General features: G+C 44.8%; 1 pseudogene; it reads right to left on the bottom strand.

Annotated features, from left to right (window-relative positions):
- Positions 1 to 11,941: 11,941 nt before the first annotated feature.
- LOC146672861 (uncharacterized) lies at positions 11,942 to 13,662 on the bottom strand (annotated as a pseudogene).
- Between the last annotated feature and the right edge of the window lie 666 nt (positions 13,663 to 14,328).

Here is a 14,328-nt window from a genome sequence, read left to right as displayed (position 1 = left end):
TATGAGTGAACACGCCTCACATGAAACCTGTTCAGCAGACCAACAATCTGCAGGTCATCTATGAATCTAATCACAGGTCATTTTCTGCTACAGAAATGATCCCTATTAGTGCCAACTGTATGTATGCTGAACTAGTGAGGTTACAAAGTAGGGTGGGTGTAAAGAGGATTTAAAGATTTCTTCATTCATTTGAATGGAAATAAAAAGTAATAACAAGTTTAATATTTTAAAAAGTTTAAAAGCTACAGAATGAACAGTAATAGTGGTGTAGTCTTAAAAAGCTGCAAGTTTGGATACCAGAACAGTTTCTGGAGAACAAAGTGTGCAGGAGAAACTCCAGTGTGAATGCTGACAGCCAAACAGACTGGTTCTTATATCAATCTGAGCACTCAAAGCACTTTATACAACTAAGGAGCTTGCAAAGAAAAGCGTCTGGACTTCTTTAAGTTGCTTGGAGATGTTTCACCTCTCATCTGAGAAGCTGTTTGCCACAGCTGTCCTGGTGCACACTTTTTTTCTTAGGCCTGCATAAAAGTTAGGCGAGAGAGACAAAACCTGCATCTCAGAATCTAGTGCAAAAAAGACGAAAACACAAACCACAGACCCGACGCATCAGAAACAGCGAGCTGTCGGCTTTCAGCCCCGACGGCGCGTCCGTGTGCGGGCTGTTGAGTGAGAAAGCCGAGAAAGAGAAAGCTGATTCTGATGCGTCGGGTCGCTCTGTGTTTACGTCTTTGTGTGGAGTCCGTGTACCTGCTCTCATTTGCTGTTTGGTGGTTGTTGAAATAGTTTTTGAGCTTTATTGCTTCATTCAAGCTACTCACCTCTCTCTATCCACCTGTACTTTCAACTGGACCACGGCCAATCAGAGAGGTCCCGCCCCTGACTATCTCTGATTGGTTTCGACCATGATAGGGCCATAATGTGTGTCTGTTGTTGACCACACGGAGACTTTTTTTGCAGAGACTTTTCTTATTTTTTTTACTCAAACAATTGGTCACACTGGTGCGACCTGGGATTTATGACCAAATTGGTCGCACTCTAGAGCCCTGCTCCAAGAGGGACAGTGGACCCCCTATTGATCCTCTTCCTAATCAAATGAGCCAAGGTGTGAAGACGGGTGTGGGTCACAGTTAGCCAGGGTTAAAGGTGAGCTCATTGTGAAACCTAGCTCCACTCTATCATATGATTTCCTGAGGTCAGATGGCCCAGGATGTGAGTGGGTGTTAAGGCGTCTGGGGAGGGAACTCAAAACTGGATGGCCTGTATTTATATAGCGCCTTACTAGTCCCTAAGGACCCCAAAGCGCTTTACATATCCAGTCCTCCACCCATTCACACACACATTCACACACTGGTGATCGCAGCTACATTGTAGCCCCTTATCTTCCCTGCTTAGCCTCTTGTGTCCTTGTCTTGTCTCGTGTGCACTACTTTTCCCTCGAACAGTCTCTCACTGTCGTTCTCTAAAACCTAATAGAGAATTATGGATTTGATCAACTGGTCTCTGAATGCTATTGACACCCTCTTCTCAACGAGAAGTCTGGGCTCGGGAGAGCCCGAGTGCCCTGGAGGGACTTTCCCTGCCGGATACACGATGGATGGGTGGCAAACCTGGAGGATCTTGTGCCTGGCGGGACTGTCTATCGAGGACGCTGAAGATATCTACCTATTCGGAACCATGATAACAGGGTTCTTGCTGATCGGAGCTGGCTTGGCCCTGACTTATCGGAGAAATAAGAGAGCGGAACCAGCTGTTCAAACCCCCCCTAAGCTGACCGCTGGAGTTGAAGCGATGGGACGAGGCGCGGCCTCCCACACCGAACGCAGCATGGTCAACACCTTGGAGACGCTTACAGCTGCCATGAAGACTCAAACTAACACCATTGAGCGTATGATGGGATACATCAGAGAGGGGCCTGCTCACAATAACACCCTTGAGCGGAAGTTGGATAACATCGCAGAACGGATCACTGCAGCTGTGGGGTCTCAGAACCAAAAGAATGACAACACCACGGAACAGAAGCTTGATACCATCATGGGGAGGCTCGCAGCGCTCCAACGGGAAATTGAGGCCCCAGTGTCAGAGTGCTAAATTCGCTGCTCGCATAAAGGAGAAATCAACAATATTCTACATTTGGACACCACGGCGCCAGCTGCTAGGCCCAAGGCTGGAGCCCACCAAAACAACTCCCTGATAACGACTGTGTGATGACTATTCTTCCCATCCCATGAAGGACACCTGGATCGGCTGGAGGACTGTTTACTTAGCCTGATAGGCCGAAGGACACTGTCTCCGCTGAACTTTGGACACGCACACACACACACTTACACTGATAAGCACGCACTCGTCCCCCTCCCTTCCAAACGCCTTCGATGCTTGTTCCTGCGGGGGAAGGCAGCGGGTCTGCGTGCCGCGCTGAAATGGTAGCATGGTGCAGGACGACTGCTGTGTTCCTTCGAATTACCCCCCACCCCCCTATCCATCCCCTGTGGCTTGTCATGTGCTCTGATGTTGTGATGTGGACATTAATGTGCTCTCTGTGCAGAGGAGTTTTTTTTGTTTCCTGTTCTCATGCTGTCCTCCCATAGGTTGCCCAGCGTGTGAAGAGGTCTCTTTTTTTCCTCTTGTACTTTTCCCATTGTTGTGTAATTTTTTTTCAGTGTTATTCTCCCAACGCTGCCGATCTCCGACTGTATTCCCTTGTGTTGTCTTTGTTGTTGTGTGTGTAAGTCGGGGGGGGTCCTATTCCTCTGTGGGGCAACCTGCATATGGCCAATAAAGCATTCATTCATTCATTCATTCATTCACAGCCACCCTGGGGCACACTGACAGACAGGATTATAGATGGCAGACAGTTGGTGTAGTAAATCACCACCTCTGTTCAAAGATGGTCGCTAACAGTAGACATAGATGGCTTCTTTTTTTTCCTTCCAAGCTCCTTAGACCCTTACAATGTAACTCCAGCCCAGCCCATGCAGCAGTATATCAATGACTAACCTCGTATTGTGGATGGATTATCTCAGTTGTTCTCCTGACTGAAGTTTGGTCCGTTTACAGCATCCTGCCATGTGATTGCATTTGTCCCTGACCATCAGGAACCCTCATGTTAACTTTTATTAAGTCCTCAGTTCGTTAGCGATCACACAGGACATAATTATATACCAGGCAGCCCAACTTCAGTAACCCTACAAACGTCACTGCTGTTTACTCTCCTGTCCTTATTTATGTTGAGATTGATAGCAGAGCTGTACTTTTTATTTTGTTTCTTAAATCTCTCAACCTGCTGAAATTCTCTGCCAACACAGAGGAGATTCTCAGGAGGAAAGCATCATGACCTTCTCCATCACCTGCTGGTTCCACTCCCTCAGCCTTCATACAGGAACAGACTGCAGCACACTGCATCAGTGTGCTCTAAAATCATCGGCCTGCTTGTCAGAACTCTGGCACAGGTTTTCAGCCCACAGGCCCTTAGACAGGCCCGTTTAGAAACAAACGAAACACAAAGAGCCAGAAACCAAAACGGCAAACACAGGAGCCCAGAAAACAACTCAAAGAAAACCGACCAAACAAAAAAGGGTCACAAAAGGTACAGGCGGCCAGTAAAACAGTTCCGAAAAAAGTTCAGGGGGCCGGCTTGGAGGTTGACAGCACAAAAGTCCAAACCCGGGCAGTTCAGGAGGCCGACCGTGTGAAAAGTAATGGCAAGCGAAGGAGGTCTGGAGGCAGGCCGCGCAGAGGGAAGCGGCGGCGATGCAGGCGAAGGAGGTCCGGAGGCTGGCCTCGCAGAGGGCAGCGGTGGCGACTGGGCAGGTCCGGAGGCTGGCCGCGTGGAAGGCAGCACAGAACGACACCGTTCAGGAGGGCGTCGACATTGCCGATGACGTTCAGCCATCAGCCTGGAAAGTGGCCGGACAGGTCAAGCATGAGCAGGCCGGACAGAACGAGGTGAGGCAGGGCCAGACGGTTTGGAGACCTCAGGCAAAGATGAAGCAGGACCAGATGGCAGCATGGCAACTGCAGGCGACGGAACAGGTGGAAACTGCAGGAGGTGGCGCTGCATGCGACGGCGTGGAAGCCGCAGATGGTGGCGCTGCAGGCGACGAAGACTGGACGGGCCCCTCGGACCCTCCGGCAAAGGCAGAAGGCTGGACGGGCCCCTCGGACCCTCCAGTGCAGGCAGAAGGCTGGACGGGCCCCTCGGACCCTCCAGTGCAGGCAGAAGGCTGGACGGGCCCCTCGGACCCTCCAGTGCAGCCAGAAGGCTGGACGGGCCCCTTGGACCCTCCAGTGGAGGCAGAAGGCTGGACGGGCCCCTCGGACCCTCCAGTGCAGGCAGAAGGCTGGACGGGCCCCTCGGACCCTCCAGTGCAGGCAGAAGGCTGGACGGGCCCCTCGGACCCTCCAGTGCAGCCAGAAGGCTGGACGGGCCCCTTGGACCCTCCAGTGCAGGCAGAAGGCTGGACGGGCCACTCGGACCCCCAGGCAGAGACAGAAAACAACTGAAGCGGTTCCTCGGACCCTCCAGCGGGAACAGACGACTGAAGCGGATCTCCAGAAACCCCAGCAGGAACAACAGGCGAAGGCCAGACGGGCCCCTCAGCAGGAACAGGTGGCAGAACAGATGACTGAGGAGAGGAGTGTTGGTGGCGAGGGTGCCGTTTCCTATGGGATGAGGGAACAAGAACCGGTGGAGAAATGGAGATCTCCTCCTCATCCTCCGACCACATAGCCGCCAGGAAAAAGGCAGGCGAACGTGGTCCCGGCTGGCGTGGGGAGGGAGAGGAAGTTTGTGGTAGCGATGAGGCAGGTGGAGAGTGTGTGTTGTCCTGGGGCGGCAGTAAAGAAGTGTAGGTAGAGATAGAGAGAGCAAGCTCGCCAGCCCTGACTTGCTCCCTCCAGGCAGCTATGGAGCTGCCCAGCACAGTGTCCATAGAAAACTGAGTTAGCCGAGGGATGCTCTGAATGACAGCATCTACTGTGCGTAGCCCGTCCGCCATGGTCCTCAAATCCTTGGCCTGGGCAATGCGGTCAAGAAGCTTAATCATCCACTCCATCTCAGCGTTAAACTCAAAGGCTGAAGACTCTGCAGGGTCCATCCGCGATCCTCTGTTATGTGACGGCTGTGTGCAGGCAGGAAAAGGACCCAAAGTGCAGACTCTGGACACAAACGTGACCTTAAACAGCTTTAATTCTGAACTCCAAAGGGTAACAAAACTGAGAATACAAAATAAGCTCACGCAGACAGAACACACAGCACGATGAGGGTAGATAAGGGTAGTCTAAGGAGCTTGGAAGAAAAGCGTCTGGACTTGTTCGCGGTCTGCGACACGGACACTTCTTCTTCTTCTTCTTCTTCTTCTTCTTCTTCTTCTTCTTCTTCTCTCAAAAACTGAAAAAAAGCCTGATAACATTTATCCCCTGACTCCTTCTGTACTAACCCTACAAGATCAAGCTTCATAGCAATGCTACTGAGATTTTGGACCAACCGTCTCCTCTATACCGTATATTTCTGACACTGCAAAATAACATGCTCCAAAGTTTCATCCTCTCCACAATAATCACATTTCCCCGAGGCATGCTTCCCTATCAAGAACAGTGTGGAATTCAAACCGTATGTCCAAATCTCAGTCTTGACACCACCACCTCCTCTCGCCTACTCCTTCTTGTGGCTCTCCTCACTCCCACCCCCCTTTGGATTTTATATAACCACCTTCCCCTCCTGTCTTCTTCCCACGGTTTCTGCCATCTACCCCTCATTTCTAGCTTAATAATACTCTTTACTTCCTCCTGACCAAAATTCACCACCAGATCAACTATCTCATGATTAGTGGCTGCCTTTGCTAACCTGTCCGCTGCTTCATTCCCCCTTACCCCAGTGAGCCAGTACCCATACAAACACTACTGACAGACCCATCATATGTATCCTGAAAAGAGTTTGCTGAACCTCTAATAAAATATCTGACCTACCTTTCGAGTGACCAGTCTGTATGTAGCCTGGTTAACTGAAATGGAAATTATTATTATTAATTTACTACTCGGCTACATGTAGACAAAACCAAGGCTGCACTTGAATCTGAACAAATAATCGTTTTCAACGGCCTCAAATCTTCCACCCACTGTACTGCTAATAGAATTGCTAACATTTCTCCTGTAAACACAGACAATCCATTAATAATTCTCTTCCCAATCTTTACCATAAAGTCCAGAATTACTATTGCCACCCCCCACTTGACTAGCTATATATATCTGCACATACCCATAATACTGATCTATGAAACCCTGGGGGCAAATCAGGCCTAACGAGACAAAGGAAGCACAACCAGACACATTAACATGAGACACAGACTTTCAAAGTAAAACAGGAAACACAGACTGGACTTACAGACACAGACTCACAGGCAGACACTGCAACAGAGGGAACAGAGACGTAAACCATAAGACAGAACTCTAACAAAGACACCAAAGACTAGAAACGATAAATAATGTAATAAACTCAAAACTCCGGGTCAACGACTCAGGCATCCTAACAGTTTTAAACACTTCAGTGTTAATCGTTTTGTTTCAGTTGTTTGAACAAAGTCACTGTGTGAATATGTCAGCTGACATTCGTTGTTGTATACAAACTGATATCCTGTGATTTATGCTTTAATCCTGTGATACAGTCAGTGTTGTTGGATAAACCCCGGCCTCTTAATCAAATGTTCACGCCTGGTTTCATTGGTATCATTTCCACCCAGAAATCTGGACTTCATCATTTTGCCCTGACATCATTATCTGAACATTAAAACAGCAGCAATGTTAAAATGAATCATGAAAGGACTTTGATGGCTTCTTTAAAGGTACAGAATATTAATTTTAAATATATGTTTACGTGTTTAACTTTGACCAAATTGTTATCAACTGATTATGAGTTATTTTTTATATTCAGTATAAATCTAATTGTGTGGTGGGTCACAAATTTACTTATTAGGTAAAAATCATACTCTTTTTTATTTTTATGACTTGTTATCTTATGTGCAGCACTTTGTGATTCTATCTAGAAAGGTGCTATATAATTAAAATTTTATTAATTAATTAATTAATTGATTAATTTTTATCGGTGGCACGGTGGTTAGCACTGTTGCCGCACAACAAGAAGGTCCTGAGTTCAATACCAACATCAGGCCGGGGTCTTTCTGTGTGGAGTTTGCATGTTCTCCCCGTGTTTGTGGTTTCCCTTCAGGTACTCCGGCTTCCACCCACCGTCCAAAGACATGCAGCTTGTGGGGATAGGTTAATTGGATAATCCAAATTGTCACTAGGTGTGAATGTGAGTGTGAATGGTTGTCTGTCCCTGTGTCCCTGCCTCTCGCCCTATGACAGCTGGGATAGGCTCCAGCGCCTCACTGCGACCCTGAAAAGCAGAAGCAGAAGCGAATGGATGGATAATTTATTTATTTACTTAAACTGGTTAAAACTGGTCTACAGACTGGTTTCTGTGACAATAATTCAATCATCAGGTTGAAAATAACAGGATGCAGGTAAACAAACACACAGCTCAAAGTTTGAGTCATTTATTTTGCAACAATGACCTCCAGTAAAAATCTGTCATCTATGGTAATCAGAACAGCAGAAACACCCAAATCATTCAGACACATGGATTAAAGGGATTACATCACATGGATTAAACAGCAGAGGTAAAGCATCAAACAGCAGAGTCTACATTAGACCTGATCCAGGACCAGGATCCAGGCTCAGTTACTGGGAACCAGAACAAGACCTGAAAGAAGAAGAGATGAGGACACAGTCACCAACACACTCTGAAAACAAACCATGGACACTGGTTTTAACAGATCAATGGCAATGATTCAGTAAAGTTTCATGTTTCAGGGCCTGAACCAGGTCTGAGAGTCCTCCAAAAAACAGTAAAAACCCGTGTTTGAAACATTAATGTAACTAACAGTTGTCTGGTTCTAAACTGGTTTCAGGTATGAACTGGTCTGTGAGTGAGAGTCCTGCTCTGACCTCGGGCCTTCCTCCTGTAGTAGATGAATTCAGCCAGAGATAAGATCAGACCCAGGATCAGTCCTGAGGCTCCGATGGCGAGCTTGTTCCTCTCTGACTCAGGCATGGACGATTCTGAGGAGGGATCTGAGTCACACAGGTGAGAGTCAGACAGGTAGGTATGTACAGGTGTGTACAGGTGTGTAGATACAGACAGGTATTTACCCCAGTCAGTGATCAGAGGTTTCTCCAGGCTGGCGTGCTCCACCTTACAGGAGATCTTCTCCCCAGACCTTCAACACAAACATCAGTGACTCTCAGATCTTAAACTTTTAACATTTAAACTTGCAGACCTCATATTAAAAATTGTTCAGGTTTCCATCATCAGAAATGGCGCTCCTGGACCTCATTCTACGTAGCTTGGCAAGAAAAGCGTCTGGACTTGTTTAAGTTGCTTGAAGACGTTTCACCTCTCATCCGAGAAGCTTCTTCAGTTCTAAGGTCAAATGGTGGAGAGTCCCAGATATAAACCCAGTGGGAGTTTCCCCCCATAGAGGGAAAAGGACCCCCTGATGATCCTCTACCTAATCAGATGAGCCGAGGTGTGAAAACGGGTGTGGGTCACAATCAGCCAGAGTTTTGGGTGAGCTCATTGTGAAACCTGGCCCCACCTTATCATGTGAATTCCTGAGATCAGATGGCCCAGGATGTGAGTGGGCGTTAAGGCGTCTGGGAAGGATCTCAAAACTGGATTATAGATGGCAGAGAGTTGGTGTCGTAAACCCCCGCCTCTGTTCAAAGATGGTCGCTCACAGTGGACATAGATGGCTTCTTTCACTCCTCTTTCAAACCATCTGTCCTTTCTGTCCAAAATGTGAACATTGGCATCCTCGAAAGAGTGTCCTTTATCCTTAAGATGCAGATGGACTGCTGAGTCTTGTCCTGTGGAGGTGGCTCTTCTGTGTTGTGCCATGCGCTTGTGAAGTGGCTGTTTGGTCTCTCCAATGTAGAGGTCTGGGCATTCCTCGCTGCACTGTACAGCATACACCACATTGTTAAAAAAGTGTGTTAGACGCAGATTCAACATGTCGGTCTTGAAAATACTGCGTCACAAACTCTCCGCCCCAACAGGAAGAAGTGTTACAAAACACTAGAACTGAACTCACAACTAAAACTAGATGTGAAAAAGTTAAAACAGAAATAAAAACTAAACACAAATGAAAATGAAATTATTGATAATGATCAATGAAATTGGAAAATTAAGTTTGGCCAAATGAAAAAAACATTACCAGATAATTAGACATCAGGTATGTCAACAGGTCAAGTCAGGTGTTCAGACAAGTCATGATTCTTTATTCGTATACAAGTACAACACGCAGTGAAATGTAACCTGGCTGCTCGTCCACTTGTGCAAAAGGGGGAGAAGAACATTATATATTATACAACCCTCGAGGTTAAAAATCGAGGCACTCGTGCTTCATATATTAAATCCTCCATTAGGAACCTTGGTGTTACCTTTGACCCAGCTCTGACACACACGTTAAATCTTTGGTTCGCTCTTGTTTTTACCATTGAAGAAATATCACTGAGTCCCATTGTGTCACGCTCTGAACTGGAAATGATTCTTCATGCTTTTGTCTCATCTCGCTTAGACTATTGTAATTCCTTGTTTACTTGCTTAAGTAACGCCTCCCTGGAACGACTGCAGGGTGTTCAGACTGCTGCTGCCAGGCTTCTGACACAGCATCACAAACACTCCCATGCCACGCCCCTGCTGATTCAGCTGCACTGGCTCCCTGTCAAGTTCAGGGTCCAATTTAAGATCGTAGTCATGACTTATAGGGCCCTGGGAACACGGAGAGTGGAATATGTAAACAAATCTGTTAGGTGTGGCTGTGTGCAGGCAGGAATAGGACCCAAGGTGTAGACTCCGGAGACAGAACTTAAACCAAAACAGCTTTAATGCTGAACGCAAACATAACATAACTGGAAAAACTCAAAAAAATAAACTAACACCAGCGGATTGACAAAACACACAGCAAAGTAAATGGTAGATCACGACACGGACACAGAGAAACACAGGGCTTAAATACACAGAGGGAGCAATCAGGAAATGAGTAACAGGAGGGAAACACAGCTGGGGCAAATCAGAACTGACGAGACAAAAGAAGCGTAAACTGAACACACTGAGATAAGACAGAGACAGGGCAGACACAAACACTGACTGAACACGGGGATATAGAAACTTAAGATACACATAGACGCGAACTAGACAAGGGGATGCAGGTGATAGGGGAGACAGAGCAACTAAAGAAGACAGAGACATAAGACAGAACTCAAAGAAACCAAAAACTAGACAGTATAAATAATATCATAAACTCAAAAACCCTGGGTCAACGACCCAGGCATCCTAACACTATCGGGTTAAGCAGCTCCATCACAACACACTAACAAATAACAGAGTTTTTGCTAAGATTAAGCACTACTTTAACATCTTGTTCTTTTTAGAAGCTCTTTCAGTTCCTTGAGATGATCACATTTTTCACTGGTTTTGAGTTTGGGATTAAAAAAGCTCTGATATCTGTATCACTGATCCATGCTGTGGATTTAATTAAAAGTGTAAATAAACATGAAACAAGAGCACTATTATTCCCGAGATAGTAAACACAGCAGGTTAAACTGTTTATGATGCAGCTGCTGTAAAACATTAATGGCACAACTTTAAAATAAAAAACCAAGGTGATGATGTCTCATTTCATTAAATGCCTGCTGCTTTGATTCCTCTGTCCTTGTGTTTCTTCCTTGTCTCCTATACTTGCATCTCTGGTGGGAGAAACTATGATATGTGGAGAGAAGTTGATTTGTGGAGAATGTGAAACATGGTAGTAAAAAAGGGTTTGAATGCATCTCTGCATTAAACATGAATTGTAGAGCTCAGCTCTTGTAGAGGTTTGTGTTTGTTTGCTGAGTGTGTGTGACCTGAAACACTTCCAATAAAGCAGATAAAATGTTAAACAGTAAACTGCAGCTGATAATTGAATAAAGACACTGAGCAAACTGATTGAGTGAAACAGATTTTTATTCAGGTTTCATGGAAAAGTGAGAAGATTTAATGTGGAAACAGCTAAGGAATAAAACATGCCAGCTTTACTTAACAGACTTCATTCTGTGTACTTTTTTGAATATTTTAGCATCAATAAAGGAATGCTAGCATTTCAGTCTAACTTTAAGCTCCATCCATATTCGTAGTGATTTGTTCGTCATTCATGACCTTTTTCCTGGATTTTACTGAGTTTCCATGGTCTCTGGTTGCCACATCACTGCTAGTCTCTTCATGTGTGGATTCGTCTTCACACTTGATCTTCTGACAGTTCCAGGAGAGTCAGATAGGGACAACAGGTGTATCTGAACAGCATGATTCAGTAGCTGTACAGAAGTGTCTTTTTTATTGGATTTTTTCAATTGCAATACAGCAAAGCAAAGAGTGAGCAGGCTTTATGTTTGGCAGCCATGAGAATAGAAAGGTGATTATTACCATCAACAGGTTCCAAACAGACTCACAGATTACTGACAACCTGACAGACTGGGCACAGGATGTGAGACTGGGCAGTCCTCTGTCTAGGACTTCTCTATTCCTGTTCAACGTCAGGACAACTCTGGGTTAATGTCATATTCTGATGATTCTACAGTGACTCATGGGAGGAGTACGGAGAACTATTTGACAATTTTGTGGAGTCATCTCAAGGGAATTAGCCTGGATTTCAACCCAGGACCATTCTGTTGTACTAACCACTGCACCATCATGCTGCCTGTATTATTATTATTGTTGTTTTCATATTTCTTTCTTTATTTTATACTGATTTAACAGAAGCGTTTCCCAAATATGGGGTAGATAAAGTATCTACAATCTTATGTTAAAAACTGATTAGAGATGTTTATGCTCATGTGATAAAGGTTGTTCTCCAGGAAAATGATTCCTGGGAAATCAAGTGTCTCTAAGCCCCTGTCCAGGTACAGAAGACAGGTTTCTACTCTCCATTTACTTAAATCTATTTTCTAATTTGGTAATGAAATGAACATCAAATGTCTTACAAAAGAAATACATTTTTTATTGATGTTTAATCATCTAAATGAAGAGTGTAGAACTTCTAGTCTACACTGCTGTCTGGGCCAGATTTGAAGACATAGTTATATACTGCTCTTCCAGCTGATGTTACTTTGCTGTAATAATATTGCAGCACTGTCTGGACTCCTTTACTCTGGCTGGCTTTTATCTTCATTAGTTTCTCAACCTTTTCTTTGTCTCCTTTCTCCATCATCTTCTCAATCAGGATGTCCAGATGGACATTGGTGGACAATGAATCAACATTCAGGGCGATCTTCTCCAGCTTGAGAACAAGCTGGTAAGACTCATTCACCAGAGTATTCTTCTCCTCATCGAGCTTTTCTTTCTCCTCTTCAAGAGATGACAAAAGGGTCTTTTTCTCTTCTTGTTTTACTTCATATGTTCTCTTCAAGATTTCCATGGTCTTTTTCACTTTCCTTGTCTTGTTCATATCTCCAGGTGTCTTTCACATGTTTTTCTGCAGGACACTTCTTGGTACAAACAATGCATTTGCCATCTTGAATAACCTCACACTTTCCAGGAGTCTTGGCAATTGTACATGGATAGTGACAGGTCTCCTCACAGACAGTACAAGTGACAGCTCCTTTCAAAAAACCAAACCATCTCTTTCCACCTGGGACAGCTTCTTGATCTTTGTAAACTTCATCAGTTTCCACGGTGAAGTTTTCATCATTCTTCAAGCCTTTTTCATAGAGCTTCACATCTTCCTCGGTCTTTTTAATCTCACTGATCTTCAAATCAATCTTCTCAATTCTGTCTTGCAAGTTTTGAAAGCAGGCCGTCAGTTTGATGCGTGTGTTCAAAACATCCACAGTTGTGTCCAGCTGTTGAGGTTCAAGTTCTGCTATGAAACACATCAACTGCTTGATTCCTTTTTGTGTGACATCATAGGAATGCTCAAGTTCCTCTAGCTCATTCTCTGCTCGTGCTTCATCCTGGCAGTTATCAAACAGGAAGTGAGCAGGCTCATTCTTTTCGTTTGTGGCACATTTAATGTTTGCTACTTCAAGAGCTTTGAGAGCATTTTTAGGTTTTCTTCCATCTGAGTGTGTGATGAGAGCTACAATGTTTTTCTCCACATCTTTTCCAAACAGAGACATCACTGAATTAAATATGTAGATCAGTCGCTCACTCAGTCGATTATCTGTCGCCTTCATCACCAGACCCACTGCATGAACTTCATGAACTCCATCGTCCAATCGAAACAAGTCCAATAATTGTTGACTGACGATTGCATCATGTTCAATCCCTCTGGTGTCTCCAAATCCAGGAGTATCGATGATGGTCAGAGAGTAGGGCAGAGTTTCATCTTCAAAGCCAAAAATCTCGTACACGACCACATCTGATGTCTGACTTTCTGTCTGGTTTTCATTTTTCTCCCCCTCTACGATCTGAAACCAGACTCCATCCTCCCACTTCACTCCCATGGTGTAGTTGATAAGAACGTTTATCAGAGTAGATTTTCCTGCTCCTGTTTCACCCACAAGCAAGATGGTTTTATTTGTCTTTTTTGGAATTTTTTCTCCAACAGTCATTTTTGCCAGCGTTCCAAACTCCTCTTTCTTTGGTTTCAGATGGTAGAGAGCAGGAGATCCTGAAGAGATCAAAGTACTTCTGGAGATGACAGCCTTGAATTTAGATGAGTTGTTCCTGTTGAAAAAATTAAACACAGCTCAACACGTGTTTAAAACTTTATGTGGTGGCTTTTATCCATTGCAAATCCAATACATCGCTGGGGACAGTTAAGAAAGATTTTAAACCTATCTTTGTACAAACCTATGATCCTTCCCTCCATGCAGCCATCTACTCATTTATAAACACAGACCTAAAAATAATTACTAAGTCTAAGCCACCAGAATAAAAACATTAATCCAAGCGGACCAAACAACAAACATTACTAGACAGCAGATATTAGCGGCTGTTAGTATCCTATATCAACACACTGAAAACACAATAGTTTCAAAGAGTGACAATGATTCCACCCAAAAGCTACAGGGAGTGCAGAATTATTAGGCAAATGAGTATTTTGTCCACATCATCCTCTTCATGCATGTTGTCTTACTCCAAGCTGTATAGGCTCGAAAGCCTACTACCAATTAAGCATATTAGGTGATGTGCATCTCTGTAATGAGAAGGGGTGTGGTCTAATGACATCAACACCCTATATCAGGTGTACATAATTATTAGGCAACGTCCTTTCCTTTGGCAAAATGGGT

The sequence above is a fragment of the Rhamphochromis longiceps genome, linkage group LG3 (assembly GCF_057381845.1).
Source record: "Rhamphochromis longiceps isolate RC_006_pf linkage group LG3, R_longiceps_female_GT1.1, whole genome shotgun sequence".
NCBI classification, from domain to species: Eukaryota; Metazoa; Chordata; class Actinopteri; order Cichliformes; family Cichlidae; genus Rhamphochromis; species Rhamphochromis longiceps.
Note: the sequence above shows the minus strand (reverse complement) of the source record. Positions and strands in the feature narration are given on the sequence as shown.